Below are 16,454 nucleotides of genomic sequence, written 5' to 3' on the forward strand. Positions count from 1 at the left end.
TTATATCCTGCAACTTTACTATAGTCATTGATTAGTTCTAGTAATTTTCTGGTGGAGTCTTTAGGGTTTTCTATGTAGAGGATCATGTCATCTGCAAATAGTGAGAGTTTTACTTCTTCTTTTCCAATTTGGATTCCTTTTATTTCTTTTTCTGCTCTGATTGCTGTGGCCAAAACTTCCAAAACGATGTTGAATAGTAATGGTGAAAGTGGGCACCCTTGTCTTGTTCCTGACTTTAGAGGAAATGCTTTCAATTTTTCACCATTGAGGATAATGTTTGCTGTGGGTTTGTCATATATAGCTTTTATTATGTTGAGGTATGTTCCTTCTATTCCTGCTTTCTGGAGAGTTTTTATCATAAATGGGTGTTGAATTTTGTCAAAGGCTTTCTCTGCATCTATTGAGATAATCATATGGTTTTTATTTTTCAATTTGTTAATGTGGTGTATTACATTGATTGATTTGTGGATATTGAAGAATCCTTGCATCCCTGGGATAAAGCCTACTTGGTCATGGTGCATGATCTTTTTAATGTGTTGTTGGATTCTGATTGCTAGAATTTTGTTAAGGATTTTTGCATCTATGTTCATCAGTGATATTGGCCTGTAGTTTTCTTTTTTTGTGGGATCTTTGTCAGGTTTTGGTATTAGGGTGATGGTGGCCTCATAGAATGAGTTTGGAAGTTTACCTTCCTCTGCAATTTTCTGGAAGAGTTTGAGCAGGATAGGTGTTAGCTCTTCTCTAAATTTTTGGTAGAATTCAGCTGTGAAGCCATCTGGACCTGGGCTTTTGTTTGCTGGAAGATTTTTGATTACAGTTTCAATTTCCGTGCTTGTGATGGGTCTGTTAAGATTTTCTATTTCTTCCTGGTCGAGTTTTGGAAAGTTGTACTTTTCTAAGAATTTGTCCATTTCTTCCACGTTGTCCATTTTATTGGCATATAATTGTTGATATTAGTCTCTTATGATCCTTTGTATTTCTGTGTTGTCTGTTGTGATCTCTCCATTTTCATTTCTAATTTTATTGATTTGATTTTTCTCCCTTTGTTTCTTGATGAGTCTGGCTAATGGTTTGTCAATTTTATTTATCCTTTCAAAGAACCAGCTTTTGGTTTTGTTGATTTTTGCTATGGTCTCTTTTGTTTCTTTTGCATTTATTTCTGCTCTAATTTTTAAGATTTCTTTCCTTCTACTAACCCTGGGGTTCTTCATTTCTTCCTTTTCTAGTTGCTTTAGGTGTAGAGTTAGGTTATTTATTTGATTTTTTTCTTGTTTCTTGAGGTGTGCCTGTATTGCTATGAACTTTCCCCTTAGGACTGCTTTTACCGTGTCCCACAGGTTTTGGGTTGTTGTGTTTTCATTTTCATTCGTTTCTATGCAAATTTTGATTTCTTTTTTGATTTCTTCTGTGATTTGTTGGTTATTCAGCAGTGTGTTGTTCAGCCTCCATATGTTGGAATTTTTAATCGTTTTTCTCCTGTAATTGAGATCTAATCTTACTGCATTGTGGTCAGAAAAGATGCTTGGAATGATTTCTATTTTTTTGAATTTACCAAGGCTAGCTTTATGGCCCAGGATGTGATCTATCCTGGAGAAGGATCCATGTGCGCTTGAGAAAAAGGTGAAATTCATTGTTTTGGGATGAAATGTCCTATAGATATCAATTAGGTCTAACTGGTCTATTGTATCATTTAAAGTTTGTGTTTCCTTGTTAATTTTCTGTTTAGTTGATCTATCCATAGGTGTGAGTGGGGTATTAAAGTCTCCCACTGTTATTGTGTTATTGTTAATTTCTCCTTTCATACTTGTTAGTATTTGTCTTACATACTGCAGTGCTCCCGTGTTGGGTGCATATATATTTATAATTGTTATATCTTCTTCTTGGATTGATCCTTTGATCATTATGTAGTGACCTTCTTTGTCTCTTTTCACAGCCTTTGTTTTAAAGTCTATTTTATCTGATATGAGTATTGCTACTCCTGCTTTCTTTTAGTCCCTATTTGCATGGAAAATCTTTTTCCAGCCCTTCACTTTCAGTCTGTATGTGTCCCCTGTTTTGAGGTGGGTCTCTTGCAGACAACATATGTAGGGGTCTTGTTTTTGTATCCATTCAGCCAGTCTTTGTCTTTTGGTTGGGGCATTCAACCCATTTACGTTTAAGGTAATTACTGATAAGTATGATCCTATTGCCATTTACTTTATTGTTTTGGGTTCGAACTTATACACCGTTTTTGTGTTTCCTGTCTAGAGAATATCCTTTAGTATTTGTTGGAGAGCTGGTTTGGTGGTGCAGAATTCTCTCAGCTTTTGCTTGTCTGAAAAGCTTTTGATTTCTCCTTCATACTTGAATGAGATCCTTGCTGGGTACAATAATCTGGGCTGTAGGTTATTTTCTTTCATCATTTTAAGTATGTCTTGCCATCTCCTCCTGGCTTGAAGAGTTTCTATTGAAAGATCAGCTGTTATCCTTATGGGAATTCCCTTGTGTGTTATTTGTTGTTTTTCCCTTGCTGCTTTTAGTATTTGTTCTTTGTGTTTGATCTTTGTTAATTTGATTGATATGTGTCTTGGGGTGTTTCGCCTTGGGTTTATCCTGTTTGGGACTCTCTGGGTTTCTTGGACTTGGGTGATTATTTCCTTCCCCATTTTAGGGAAGTTTTCCACTATTATCTCCTCAAGTATTTTCTCATGGCCTTTCTTTTTGTCTTCTTCTTCTGGAACCCCTATGATTCGAATGTTGTAGCGTTTAATATTGTCCTGGAGGTCTCTGAGATTGTCCTCATTTCTTTTAATTCGTTTTTCTTTTATCCTCTCTGATTCATTTATTTCTACCATTCTATCTTCTAATTCACTAATCCTATCTTCTGCCTCTGTTATTCTACTATTTGTTGCCTCTAGAGTGCTTTTAATTTCATTTATTGCATTATTCATTATATATTGACTCTTTTTTATTTCTTCTAGGTCCTTGTTAAACCGTTCTTGCATCTTCTCAATCCTTGTCTCCAGGCTATTTATCTGTGATTCCATTTTAATTTCAAGATTTTGGATCAATTTCACTATCATTATTCGGAATTCTTTATCAGGTAGATTCCCTATCTCTTCCTCTTTTGTTTGGTTTGGTGGGCATTTATCCTGTTCCTTTATCTGCTGGGTATTCCTCTGTCTCTTCATCTTGTTTAAATTGCTGATTTTGGGGTGTCCTTTCTATATTCTGGCAGTTTGTGGAGTTCTCTTTATTGTGGCTTTTCCTCACTGTGTGTGGGTTTGTACAGGTGGCTTGTCAAGGTTTCCTGGTTAGGGAAGCTTGTGTCGGTGTTCTGGTAGGTGGAGCTGTATTTCTTCTCTCTGGAGTGCAATGAAATGTCCAGTGATGAGTTATGAGATGTCTGTGGTTTTGGGGTGACTTTGGGCAGCTTGTATCTTGATGCTAAGGGCTGTGCTCCTTTGTTACTGGAGAATTTGCTTGGTATGTCTTGCCCCGGAACTTGTTGGCCCTTGTGTGGTGCTTGGTTTCAGTGTCGGTATGCACTCCAGTATTCTTGTTTGGAAAATCCCATGGACAGAGGAGCCTGTTGGGCTAGATCTAGTCCATGGGGCTGCACAGTTGGACACGACTGAGCGACTAACACTTTCACTTTCGTCTATGCCACTTAGGGACGTGGAATGGCTGTCTCAAATAAAAAGGGAGTAGTTTTCATCTGCGCCGAGTCTGCCACCTCCCCCCGGTCCCTTCCACATCTGTATTCCTTTGTGCTCCCACGTCACCCACAGTGCTGAGCAAGTATCTACTCTCCTCGAATAAAGGTGGGTTACAGCTGTGCTGCTCCCCCCTTTCAGACACAGGAAGCATGTGCTCTGGTGAACGTGAAGGAGCTGTAGCCGCATTCAGCAGGTGCCCAGTCTATCAGCGAATTGGTAAGAAATAGACTCAAAGGATTCCTCAAATGTCCATGAGCCTGCCCCAAGGTTGGGGAACCAGATACTAGAAGAATCAGGTGGGAGAAAAAAAAAATACAATGCGACCAACTAAACAAAGTGGAAACGGACACTTGAAGGCACAGGTGGGACGCAAGAGTCATAAAGGGCAGCAGAAGGCTATGAGGACTTTTCCCCAAGAATCCAAACTAAGAAATCCCATTACATATGTAAAGTAGAGAGCTAGTGGGAAGCTGCTATACTGCACAGGGAGTTCAGCTCTTTGCTCTCCAAGAACCTAGAGGGGTCAAGTGCAGGGCTCAGAGGGAGGAAAGTTCAAGAGGGAGGGGATATATGCATACTAATGGCTGAGTCACGTGGTATACAGCAGAAACCAACACACTTTGCAAGGCAATTAGACTCCAGTTAAAAATAACTTTGAAAAGGCTACATAAATATGTGGATAAATAAGACGAATATAAGTTTGATGAAGAATTATCTCTGGAACAAAGTATACATAAAGTTGCAAACAGTTTACATATTACAACAACTTGTAAGGCTGATGCCTATTGAGCTGAATGGGTCTTCCTGTTGTGAACAGTTCTCTCAGGTTCATTTCTGATTTGAGCCTCTAGGGGCAGGGGCGTGGCCCCTGAGTGACAGGTTGGCTCTGGGGCTTGGCAGGGACAGTGACATCTCAGAAGGACTCCCTGGAGAGCCCCTCTCCCTCTCATCCACACTCAGACCAGAGGGCCCTCCGCCTGCCCCACCCCCGCCACGAGCCCCTGCCTCCTGGGCTGTGTGGTCTTCTGTCTCCTGCAGGCAGGTGAGTCCTGGGGGCAGGGTCCCCTTCGGGGTGCCAGCACTAAAACTGTCCACTGTGACTGCAGCATCAGTCCTCCTTCTCCACAGGGGCGGTCCATGCTGGTGTCACTCAGGACCCCAGATTTCAGGTCGTAAGGTCAGGACAGAAAGCGACACTGAGATGCACTCAGGATCTGAACCACAATTATATGTACTGGTACCGACAAGACCCGGGACGCGGGCTGAGGCTGATCCATTACTCAAATGGCCATCCCAACACAGAGAACGGAGATGTGCCCTACGGCTACAGCGTCTCCAGACCAAGCACAGAGGACTTCCCTCTCACACTGGAGTCTGCCAACCGCTCCCAGACATCTGTGTACTTCTGCGCCAGCAGTTACTCCACAGCGCTGCAGGGTCACCTCCTCTCTGTGCAAAAAGGCAAGGCAGCCCCTTGCTTGTAGGCTCCTAGCACCAGCAGCCTCAGGGCTTTGCTGCCACGTGCCTGCAGTGTGACCCTGAGTGTGTGGTCTGTGCTGGCCCAGACCTCACTCCAGGCCTTGCGGACTTATGTCCACCATCCATTGCTGTCTTTTCTCTGTATCCTCCCTGTGAACCAGGAGTTTCCTCAGCTTTGACTCTTAGTCATCACTTGAGCCTGAGACCTCCAGGAGGGAAGGTTGTTGGTAAATTAGATAAAAACAGGCCCACGTGTCCCACCTCAGGCAGCTCATCACTGTCTCTCTGGAAGGTTCTCCCCCAACCTGGCTCTCGCATGCGCTCTCTTCTCTTGCCCGACTTTCCGGGGTGGGTAAGTCACTCCTCTCCCACCTCCCTGGCCCTTTCTACTCCAGCCACATTGTTCCTCCTTCATCTGGGTCACGAAAGTGAAAGTCGCTCAGTCGTGTCCGACTCTTTTGCAACCCCATGGACTGTGTAGTCCCTGGGATTCTCCAGGCCAGAATACTGGAGTGGGCAGCCTTTCCCTTCTCCAGTGGATCTTCCCACCCAGGAATCGAACCAGGGTCTCCTGCATTGCAGGTGGATTCTTTACCAACTGAGCTATGGTCACGTCCCTTCCCAAACCACAAGGTAGTTTTTAAAGTGGCCTGTCCATGTGGTCTGCTTTGAGCAAGCTGTCTGGAGTCATCAAAGAGAAACCAACTTCAGTTGATTACCACTTGTCCAAAACTTCATATGAGTCCACTGAACGAGGACGGACTGTCTTTGTGTGTTCTCCCCCCAGCCCCCCGATCTCCTTAGCATCTCACCTAACCTAGGCCAGGTTGGCCCACCTCCCTCATCAAAATCTTCTCAAAGTCAAAATATATCCTCCATTGCCTCATGATTTCAAGATTTTATAAGTGCAGAGATAAATGAATCCATATATATAAAACCTCTTTATAAAATGCATTACCTAGAATTTGGTAATAAGCTTAATTTCAATAGGAAATCTAGAAATATATGCATCTGATTAATCAGAAGAAGTTATGGAATACAAGTTTCCTGGTGGATTCACTTGAGATCTTGAGGGTATTTATTTTATGGTCATGTATTTTCATCTTAGCTAACTACTGTCATTGTAGTGGTGCAATAATTACTTCCTTCTTAGTAAAAATGTCAGATCATTCAGTCTTTTACCTCCAGAGGATAAGAGTGGATTTGAGGATCAACCCTAACTCTGTCAGGCTGGGAAGGCAGTAGATCAGGGGTGTGTATTTGTGTGTCTATGTGTAGAGGGGTTGCAGGTGGGGTTGTGGGGAATATCTATTCTTTTTTTGTTTTAATTGTGTCTTTTAATGAAAGCTCCAACTCATATGTGAACACAGCTAGTTAAAGCACAGCACAGCAGGCTTGTAAGTTTAAATTCCTGCAGACTTTATTAAAATCAAAAGGAAGGTCGATACTTAAAAGCTTTTTCCCTTTAAGACCACCTTTGATCTTTAGAGTATACTTTGGTCAGGCAGGGGAGCTGAAATGTCTAGAGCCCAACGGATTTCTCATTAGCCCAACTTTCTTACCAGCTTATTTCCATTTTACAGCCCTAGAAAGCTTAAAGGTGTTCCATGGCACATTCATCACCTCTTGAGGCCTAAGGCCCAGAGCACTCGGTAGCAGTTATCACAAAAGGAGCGCTTAAGGAACATACTTATCAGATTAGGGGTAAGAGTTAGTCCAGCAGTTGCTCTGCCGTGCCTCTCTCAACACGCACTTCTGAGTAGTATTCTCCCATGCACGACAGGAGCAGGATGGGCAAGAATGAAACAGAAGAGTGCTGAATAGGCTAGTCTGTTACATCCCGCAGAAACTTCAAGGAATCACCCCCACCAGCCCACCCAAGATCAACTAAAGAGGCCATCTTCAACTCTAGATTATTTGAACAAACGGTAATTAATGCACCCTTCTCCAAAAGACTTCTTTCTTTGAAGGAATGGATTTCGAAGAGAAAAAAAACATGGGCAGAGAGGTATGGAGTAGAAAATAAATACAAATGTAAGCCGTTTTGCTAATTGCTTTATAACCACAACAAACCAGTACAGAGAATGCCCCGTACAAAACCCAATAAAGGTTCAAAGACGGAGGTGTTCCCTTAGGCAGGGCTGAAGACTTCAGTCTCTGGTATTTGGACTTCAGGCTACAGTCCTGGTTTTTGGATGGATCACCGGGTGTGTGGTACAGTCCATACTTTTAACCAGATTTGAATAGGAGATTGGCCACTTGGCCCAGGTGGAAGCAGATGAAGTCTTTGGTTTCATATGTCACATAACTACAGAAGTTCCTCCCCACGATGCAGTGCCAGACGGGGTTGTACTTCTTGTCAGACTCCTTCTTGACGTGGGTCGTGATGTCCTTCTCTGTATTATACTTCTCCAGGGCCTGAGTAGCACACTCCACTGAGTCCCGTTGCATCTCCTCTGTCATATCAGCATTCTTGATCACAGCCTTTCAGTTACACATGGTCACCAAGGATCAGGGGCTGGCCTTGGTCTCCTGGGGAAGGCGCTGGCTAGGCCCACACCTGCATAGAGAGGCGGTCACTACCAAGGCCACGAAGCATCTAAATTTCTATTCTTGATTTAGACAGAAGGCACAGATCCGTGAGACTGTGGACCATGGGCCACTAGGAGGCACTGTGGGCCCATGGAGAGCAGGGTGTGCTGGAGGGGTTGAGAGTCACCCTGGAGAGGGCAGCTTAGGGGGACCTTGGCTACATGCCTGCATCAGGGAGCAGGTTTGAGTTCCCTGAGTGATCCAGACACACGGACCCAGCACAGACTCCTCACTGCCCAGGGGAGTGGGGACTTGCCTGGAACCTCAGGATGTGCCCAGGGGGCCGTCTCCTGGAGCAGCATGGGGAGTGGAGGGTGAGGGATTAGTGTGGCTGGTGAGGGCTGGGTGATGAGCATCAGGCAGGGACAGAAAGAGAAGGAAAAGGCATGTTATGGGCATATGGGGACATGGGGACAGTGATCACCTCACACCTACCCTTTGCTGAGGGGCTATGCAGGACAGGGAAGGGCATAGAGGAGTCCACCATGGATCCTGCCAAGGGGTCCAGTGGATCAGGAAACAGCCTGCAGAGACACAGGGCAGTGACGTCATAGGCAAACGCTCCAATCAGGGAAGCAGGAGGGTCAGCACTGTAGACCACTCACCCCAGGAGTTCCACCTCCTGCCAGCAGTGGTCTTGGGTTCCTGATGCTGCCATGGGCTCCAGGCTCCTCTGCTGTGTGACTCTCTGCCTTCCGGGAGCAGGTGAGTCCTGCACACAGTGTGGGAGCTTCTGAGATGTCTTTGCCTCCGTGAGATAGAAGCCTGGCGATGAGGGCTGCAGCAGGAGGCTTCCCCTGTGCTCTGCCCTCAGCTTCCTTGTGTCTTCCCAACAGGCCTGGTGGATTCTGGAGTCACCCAGACCCCCAAATACCTGATCAAATCAAGAAAGCAGCAAGCGACTCTGAGATGTTCCCCTCACTCTGGACACTTCTCTGTGTACTGGTACCAACAGGCCCTGGGCCAGGGCCCACAGTTCCTCGTTCAGTATTACAACCAGAATGTGAGGGGAGAAGCTCACCTCCTGGATCGATTCTCAGGAAAACAGTTCAGTGACTCTCGCTCTGAGCTGAACTTGAGCTCCTTCGAGTTGACAGACTCAGCCATGTATCTCTGTGCCAGCAGCGAAGACACAGCCCTGCATGATCAGATGCCTCTGGGACAAAAACACTCCTACCCCAGCTCAGGAAGTGGTTGCCAGGGGGTCAGTTGCCAGCCAGGGAAACCCAGACCCAGGTAGAACTGATCGACTTTCCTAGACATTCTTTCCTTTGTATGTTTTAATGCTCACAAAGATCATGCAAGATAAAGACTATTTTAACTGTTTATACATCTGATGGGAAGTGACTTGCCCAGGTCTCATATTTCCTAACTGCCAGACAAGGAATCAGAATCAAGGCTGTCCTCAATACCTGTGTTTCCTGCTCCCCATCTTTTAAAGTTCACTCCACATAGCTGTTACAGCTGACAAGTCCAAATCTGCAGGTTGGACTGGTGATACTAGAGGTTCAGGGAGAGCTGATGTTTAAATTCAAAGGCCCAAGAACTGATGGTCCAGTCTGAAGGCCATCAGCTGAACAGTTCTCTCTTACCTGTGGGAGGATCAGACTTTTCCTTCTATACATATCTTCACTGGTTGGATGAGGCCCACTAAGACTGTGGAATGGAAGATCATCTGTTTAAAATGTTAATCTAATCTAATGTTAAAATCTAACTATTTATATGTTAACCTCTTCCAAAAACACCCTCACTTAACATCCAGAATAAAGTTTAATTAAATGTCTCTGGCACAGTCGAGGTGACACGTTCAGTTAGCCATCACACCATCTTCCTGGGTTTCATAAGTATTTAATAAGCATGAAGTCCCTGGCACATAACAGGACTCTGGATTTCTTGATTCCCTTTGCTAACCTCTGACAGCCTCTTCTACCATTTCCTAGGTGCAAAGGTAGAGATGGTCATGTTTTGCCTTGACAGCCTTTAATTGAGGACATCAGAAGTCCCAGTGAAAGGAATATTATGCCTAATGATTCATTACATGAAATAAAAAAGTGCATGTAACATCTCACCTCAGATATTTTTAAATCACTTTTATTGATATTTGAACTGTAGTTTACCAGTAAACAATGTAGGTTTTAGGGTCTCTGAACCTCCTACAACCTTATAGTCTGGGGGCTTCCCTGACAGCTCAGTTGGTAAAGAATCCACCTGCAATGCAGAAGACCCCGGTTTGATTCCTGGGTTGGGAAGATCCACTGCAGAAGGAACAGGCTACCCACTCTAGTGTTCTTGGGCTTCCCTTGGGGCTCAGCTGGTAAACAATCTGCCTGCAATGCAGGAGACCAGAGCTGGGAAGATCCCCTGGAGAAGGGAAAGGCTACCCTACCCAGTCCAGTATTCTGGCCTGGAGAATTCCACGGACTGCTTAGTGCATGGGATTGCAAGGCGTCGGACACAACTGAGCGACTTTCACTTGCACATTCAAGGGTGTATCTGAGATTCCACATCCATGGATTCAACAAATCTCAGCTGTTCAGTATCTTAGTGCATATTTATTAAAATATCCACCCACAAGTGGATCCACTCCATTCCAACTTGTGTTGTTCAAGGGTCAGGTGTATATTCACACTGTATAATGAAGAGATCTACAGTTTGATCAATAAATATGTATATGCTGATGAAACATCTGTTCCTTTAAGACAGATAGCATTTTATCACCAGATATTCCCTCAGGCCCCGTTTCCGGGACTCTCTCCTTCCCTGACAACCAACAGTGTGATTTCTGTTGCGGTAGATTTGTTTTGTTCATGCATCTTTTTAGTGAAAACTTTATGTCTATACCCATCAGAACAATTTCGTTTTAGCCTGAAGCTAAATATGTAAGACAGTTAAGTGCTCCTGGAAAGTGTTATAATTACAAAGTGCTTAAAACCATGTGAGATACCATTTCCGTGTGACGGACAATCCTAACTGGGGATTGATTGTTTGATTAAATGACCATCAAAGGTCTTACCAGCTGGTACAGGCTGTTTTTGTAAAATTTATTGACTCAATTTCATAGATTTTTTTTTTCTCGTGAATCCTTTTTCTGAAATCATTTTATAATGATTTTTTGTTAATATTCTATGAGAAACAACTTAGCAAGGCTTCAGATTCACGCACTGGGTCCTGGGCTGGCCTGACCACCAGCAGCAGTTGTATCCGTGAGTGATAATTCCATGTGGGAGAAGGGTTCCTATGACTCGATCCCAAGGATTCAGGCCACAGGCCTTGATCTGGAAATAGCCCTTTCTTCTGGCCTGGCCTGGATATGACCCCCTTTACTGTGTGCTTCTGTCTCCTGGACCAGAGAAGTCCTGAGCACATGCATGGAACCAGTCGAGGGCTTGCCAGGCCCAGATTCAAGGCTGGTCGTTGTGGTTATGACATGAGGGTCCTTCTTTGTTTCTCGCTTTAGTTTCAGTGTCTTTCTGTCCCAGGACCAGGAGTACTTAGTCACCCAGACATTAGACGTGTGGTCAGGCTAAAGGGAAACTCGCCATCAGGAGGGCACAGCAGGTCTAAAATCATGTAACCAGGATCTGGCACATACTTTGCAGAGTCCATGGTTCAAAGACTATTGAAAATTTGAAGATCCCGACAGCAGAGCATCGCTCTAAGTACAGGGTCCTTTTGAGTGTGGGGTTTGTGCAACAAGGTACACTCTAGGGCTCCAGGATATCAATTTATTACTGGCAGTCATGCTCCACAAGGAAGTATTCCCATGGGGTGGATGTCTCACCTAAAGTCAGAGCACTTTTCATTTATCCTGGCGTCCGGCACTTCGCCCCAAATCCCTCTCATATATATCTTTCTTTGTTCGAAAATGCCATCCGCATTGAGCAACCAGCTTCTGGCCACAAAGAAAGTTCTGTCTTTGGGCTGCGGTGGTTCTACTTGCTGTGTCCCCTCCCTGCGCCCTCAGACTCGGGAAGCACATACTTTGGCGAGCGAGAAGGCGCTGTACCTGCATTTGGCAGGTGTCCTGTCTGTTAGTGAACCGAGAAGAAATAGAGCCAAGTGATTTCTCAAATAGTGATGAGTCTGCCCTGCAGTTAAGGAACCAGACACCAAAGAATCACTGTAGGTGAGACAACAGGAGCAGGACTGGGTCAGTTGAGCAAAGCAGAAACAACACTTTAGGGAGTATTCGGGATGCATGGGGCATAAAGGACAGCAGGAAGCCCTAAGGATTTCCTCTGAGATTCAAAACTACAGAAATATGTAGACAAATAAGCTAATATACAAATTAAGGAATTATCTCTGGAGTAAAATATACATAAAACGTACAAACTACTCTAAGGAAAGGTTACAGCACTTTGTAAGACTTACGGCTGTTCAGACCATTTCCAAGCAATCTGTCCAAGCCATCTCCCTGTTCTAATCAACTTTGATTTGAGCCTCTAGGGGAAGGGGCGTGGCTGCCATATGACAGGTTGTCTCTGGGGCCTGGCAGGGACAGTGACATCTCAGAAGGACTGACTCCCTGGAGAGCCGCTCTCCCTTCTCATCCACACTCAGACCAGAGGGCCCTCCACCTGCCCCGCCCCAGCAATGAGCCCCTGCTTCCTGGGCTGTGTGGTCTTCTGTCTCCTGCAGGCAGGTGAGTCCTGGGGGAAGGGGCCCCTTCGGGGTGCCAGCACTAAGCCTGTCCTCTGTGACTGCAGCATCAGTCCTCCTTCTCCACAGGGGCGGTCCATGCTGGTGTCACTCAGGACCCCAGATTCCAGGTCGTGAGAAGAGGACAGAGCACGACACTGACATGTACTCAGGATCTGGGTCATAACTATATGTCCTGGTACCGACAAGACCTGGGACACGGGCTGAGGCTGATCCATTATTCAGCTGGGCCTCCCACCACAGAGAAAGGAGACGTGCCCAACGGGTACAGAGTCTCCAGATCAAGCACAGAGAACTCCCTCTCACGCTGGAGTCTGCCAACCGCTTCCAGACATCTGTGTACTTGTGTGCTAGCAGTTACTCCACGGTGCTGCATGGCCACCTCCTCTCTGTGCAAAAAGACAGGGGGTCCAAGTGAAAGCTCCTAGCACCGGGAGCCTCAGGGCTTGGTTAGCCATGTGCCTGCAGTGTGACCCTAGGTGTGTGGACTAGGCTGACCCAAACCTCACTCAGGGACTCCGAGACACGTGTCCACCATCCATCTCTGTCTTTTCCCTGCATCCTCCCTGTGAACCAAGAAGATGCTTCTCCAGCTCTGACTGCTAGTCATCACCTGAGCCTGAGACCTCCAGGAGGGAAGGTTGCTGGTAAATTAGATAAAAACAGATCACCTTGTCTCACTTCAATGCTGTCTCTCTGGAAGTCTCTGCCGGATTGGCTCTCACGTGGTCTCTGCTCTTGCCCACCTTTTTTGGGTGGGCAGGACATTCCTCTCCTCACCTCCCTGGCCCCCTCTTCCACACCCATGCTGCTCCTCCCTCATCCGGGTCATATCCCTTCCCAAGACATACGGAAGCCTTTAAAGTGCCCTCTCCACATGGTCTGCTTTGAGCAAGTTGTCTGGAGTCATCAAAGAGAAATCAGCTTCAGTTAATTATCAGTTATCCAAATCTCATGTGAGTCCATCTGAAGGAGAGACTGGCTTTCTATGTACATCCTCCCGCCCCCGACTACCTCAGCATCTCACCAAACCTCGGCCAGCTTGGCACCACCTCCCTCATCAAAATCTTCTCAAAGTCAAAATATATCTTCCATTGCCCCATTATATCAAGATTTCATAAGTGCAGAAATATATGAGCTCGTATATATAAAACCTCTTTAAAAAATGTATCAACTAGAATTTGGAAATGCTTAATTTATACAAGACATCTGGAAATACATGTATCCGATTAATCAGAGGTAGGTATGGAATACAGATTTCCAGGCAGATTCACGTGAGATCTTCAGAGTGTTTATTTTATGGCGATTATTTCCATCTTGGCTAAGTACCATCATTGCAGTGGTGCAGCGATTCTTTCCTTCTTAGCAACAATGTCGGATCATTGAGTCTTCAACTTCCAGAGGTAAGAGTAGATTTGAAGATGAACCCTAATTCAGCCAGGATGGGAAGGCAGTAGAACACTAGAATGTGAGTATGTGTGTGTGTGTGTGTGTGTGTGTGTGTGTATGTGAGTGTGTATTAAGCTTGTGGGGTTTCTGTACCCTTTAGACAGAGAACGCAAACCCATGAGACTGTGAACCACTGGCAAGTAGGAGGCACTGTGGGCCCTTGTAACCAGGTGAGCTGGAGGGGTTGAGGGTCACCCAGCAGAGGGAGCTTTAGGGAACCTTAACTACACACCTGTGTCAGGGAACAGGCTTGAGTTCCCTGAGTGATCCTGGGACACATGGAGTCAGCACAGGCTCCTCGGTGCCAGGGAAGTGGGGATGTGCCTGGAGCTTCGGGATGTACTCAGGGGGGCCTGCATGGGAAGTGGAGGGTGAGGGGTTTGGGCGGCTGCTGAAGGCTTGGTGACGAGTATCAGGAAGGAGCAGAGAGGGGAGGACAAGCCATATTGCGGACACAAGGAGACATGGGGAGAGTGCACACTTCAAACCCACCTTTGCTGAGGGGCTGTGCAGCACAGGGAAGGGCACAGAGGAGCTGGCCCTGCATATTGGTAAGGGGTCCAGATTGGACAGGGCAGCCTGCAGAGACACAGGGCAGTGACGTCATAGGCAAATGCTCCAATCAAGGAAGCAGGAGGGTCAGCACTTTACACCACACACCCAAGGAGCCCCGCCCCAGCCAGCAGCAGTCTTGGGTTCCTGATGCGGCCATGTGCTCCAGGCTCCTCTGCTTTGTGACTCTCTGCCTCCTGGGAGCAGGTGAGTCCCGGACACAGTGTGGTAGCTTCTGAGATGTCTTTGCCTCCCTGAGATAGAAGCCTGGCGATGAGGGCTGCAACAGGAGGCTTCCCTGTGCTCTGCTCTCAGCTTCCTTCTGTCTCCTTCCCAACAGGCCTGGTGGATTCTGGGGTCACCCAGACCCCCAAATACCTGATCAAATCAAGAAAGCAGCAAGTGATTCTGAGATGTTCCCCTGAATCTGGACACCGCTCTGTGTACTGGTACCAACATGTCCTGGGCCAGGGCCCCCAATTCCTCATTCAGTATTTCAACACGCAAGAGAATGAGAAAGGAAAGATATCAGATCGATTCTCAGGAAAACAGTTCAGTGACTTTAGCTCTGAGCTGAACTTGACTTCCTTGGAGCTGACGGACTCAGCCGTGTATCTCTGTGCCAGCAGCCAAGACACAGCCCTGCATGATCAGGTGCCTCTGGGATAAAAACTCTCCTGCCCCAGCTCAGGAAGTGGTGGTGAGCGTGTTCCTGCCAGTGTACCAAGCCCAGTCTCTGCTAGAGCAATAGATTTTCCCAGACATTCATTTCTTGATATGTTTTAATGCTCACTAAGATCATGCAAGATAAGTATTATTTTAACTGCTTATACATCTGAGGGGATGTGAACTGCCCAGATCTCATACTTCATAGCTGTTACAGCTAGGATTGCAGCTCCAATTTCTTCTCAACACTTGTGGTTCCTTTCCTAATGGAAAGGTCTCCATACAGAAAAAGTTACATATATGTATTGGGTTATGTGTAAGAAGATACATTTTGGGGCTCTATGATATGAATTGTTATTCAGTGAATGGCAGCCAAGCATCACAAGAAGGTATTCCCGTGAAAAGAATGTCTCAGATAAAAAAGAGCGTTTTTCCCTTATGCTTGTGTGTGCCCCATCTAGCCATTTCGCTCCTAAGTCTGCATCCCTTTTTGCCAATACGTCACCTTGTGCTGGGCAACCAACTTCTCTCCACCCAGAAAGCTGGGTCACGGGCCTGAGGGTGCTCTGCTTGCTCGCTGTCCTGACATGGGAAGCAGGGGCTCCTGTGAACATGAAGGAGCTGTACCTACGTTTGGCTGGTGGACTGTCTGTCAGTGAGAGGATAAGAACAGATCCAAACAATTCCACATATGTTGATGAACCTGTGATGTGGTTGGGAGCAGAAACCTAGAGAAACATGGTAGGTGGAGGGCCATTCTCAGGACTGTGATCAATTAAAGCAGAAATCGGCCTTGAAGTCCTACTGGGACACATATCATAAAGGAAAGCAGGAAGCTAGAGGGAATTTCCCAAGATGCAGAGCTATAGAAATATGTAGACAAATTAAAGTAATCTACACATTTATAAAGAATTTTTTCTGGAATAAAGTATAGATAAAATCGCAAACTGTTTATAGAAAGGTTACAACAACTTGTAAGGCTCAAGTCCATTGATCTGGACGGGTTTTCCTGTTGCGAACTCTTTACTCAGTTTCATTTCTGATTTGAGCCTCCGGGGGAAGGGGCGTGGCCCCCTGAGTGACAGATTGGCTCTGGGCCCTGGCAGGGATAGTGACATCTCAGAAGGACTCCCTGGAGAGCCCCTTTCCCCTCTCATCCACACACACTCCTGATGGCCCTCTGCCTGCCCCGCCCCCGCCATGAGCCCCTGCCTCCTGGGCTGTGTGGTCTTCTGTCTCCTGCAGGCAGGTGAGTCCTGGGGGGCAGGGTTCCCTTCGGGGTGCCAGCACTAAGCCTGTCCACTGCGAGTGCAGCATGGGTCCTCCTTCTCCACAGGGGTGGTCCATGCTGGTGTCACT

The 16,454-nt window shown here is 46.2% G+C and overlaps 1 pseudogene; it reads right to left on the reverse strand.

Annotated features, from left to right (window-relative positions):
* Positions 1–6,906: 6,906 nt before the first annotated feature.
* On the reverse strand, positions 6,907–7,676 carry LOC139182636 (dynein light chain 1, cytoplasmic-like; annotated as a pseudogene).
* Positions 7,677–16,454: the final 8,778 nt, after the last annotated feature.

This window comes from Bos indicus, chromosome 4 (assembly GCF_029378745.1).
Source record: "Bos indicus isolate NIAB-ARS_2022 breed Sahiwal x Tharparkar chromosome 4, NIAB-ARS_B.indTharparkar_mat_pri_1.0, whole genome shotgun sequence".
Lineage (NCBI taxonomy): Eukaryota > Metazoa > Chordata > Mammalia > Artiodactyla > Bovidae > Bos > Bos indicus.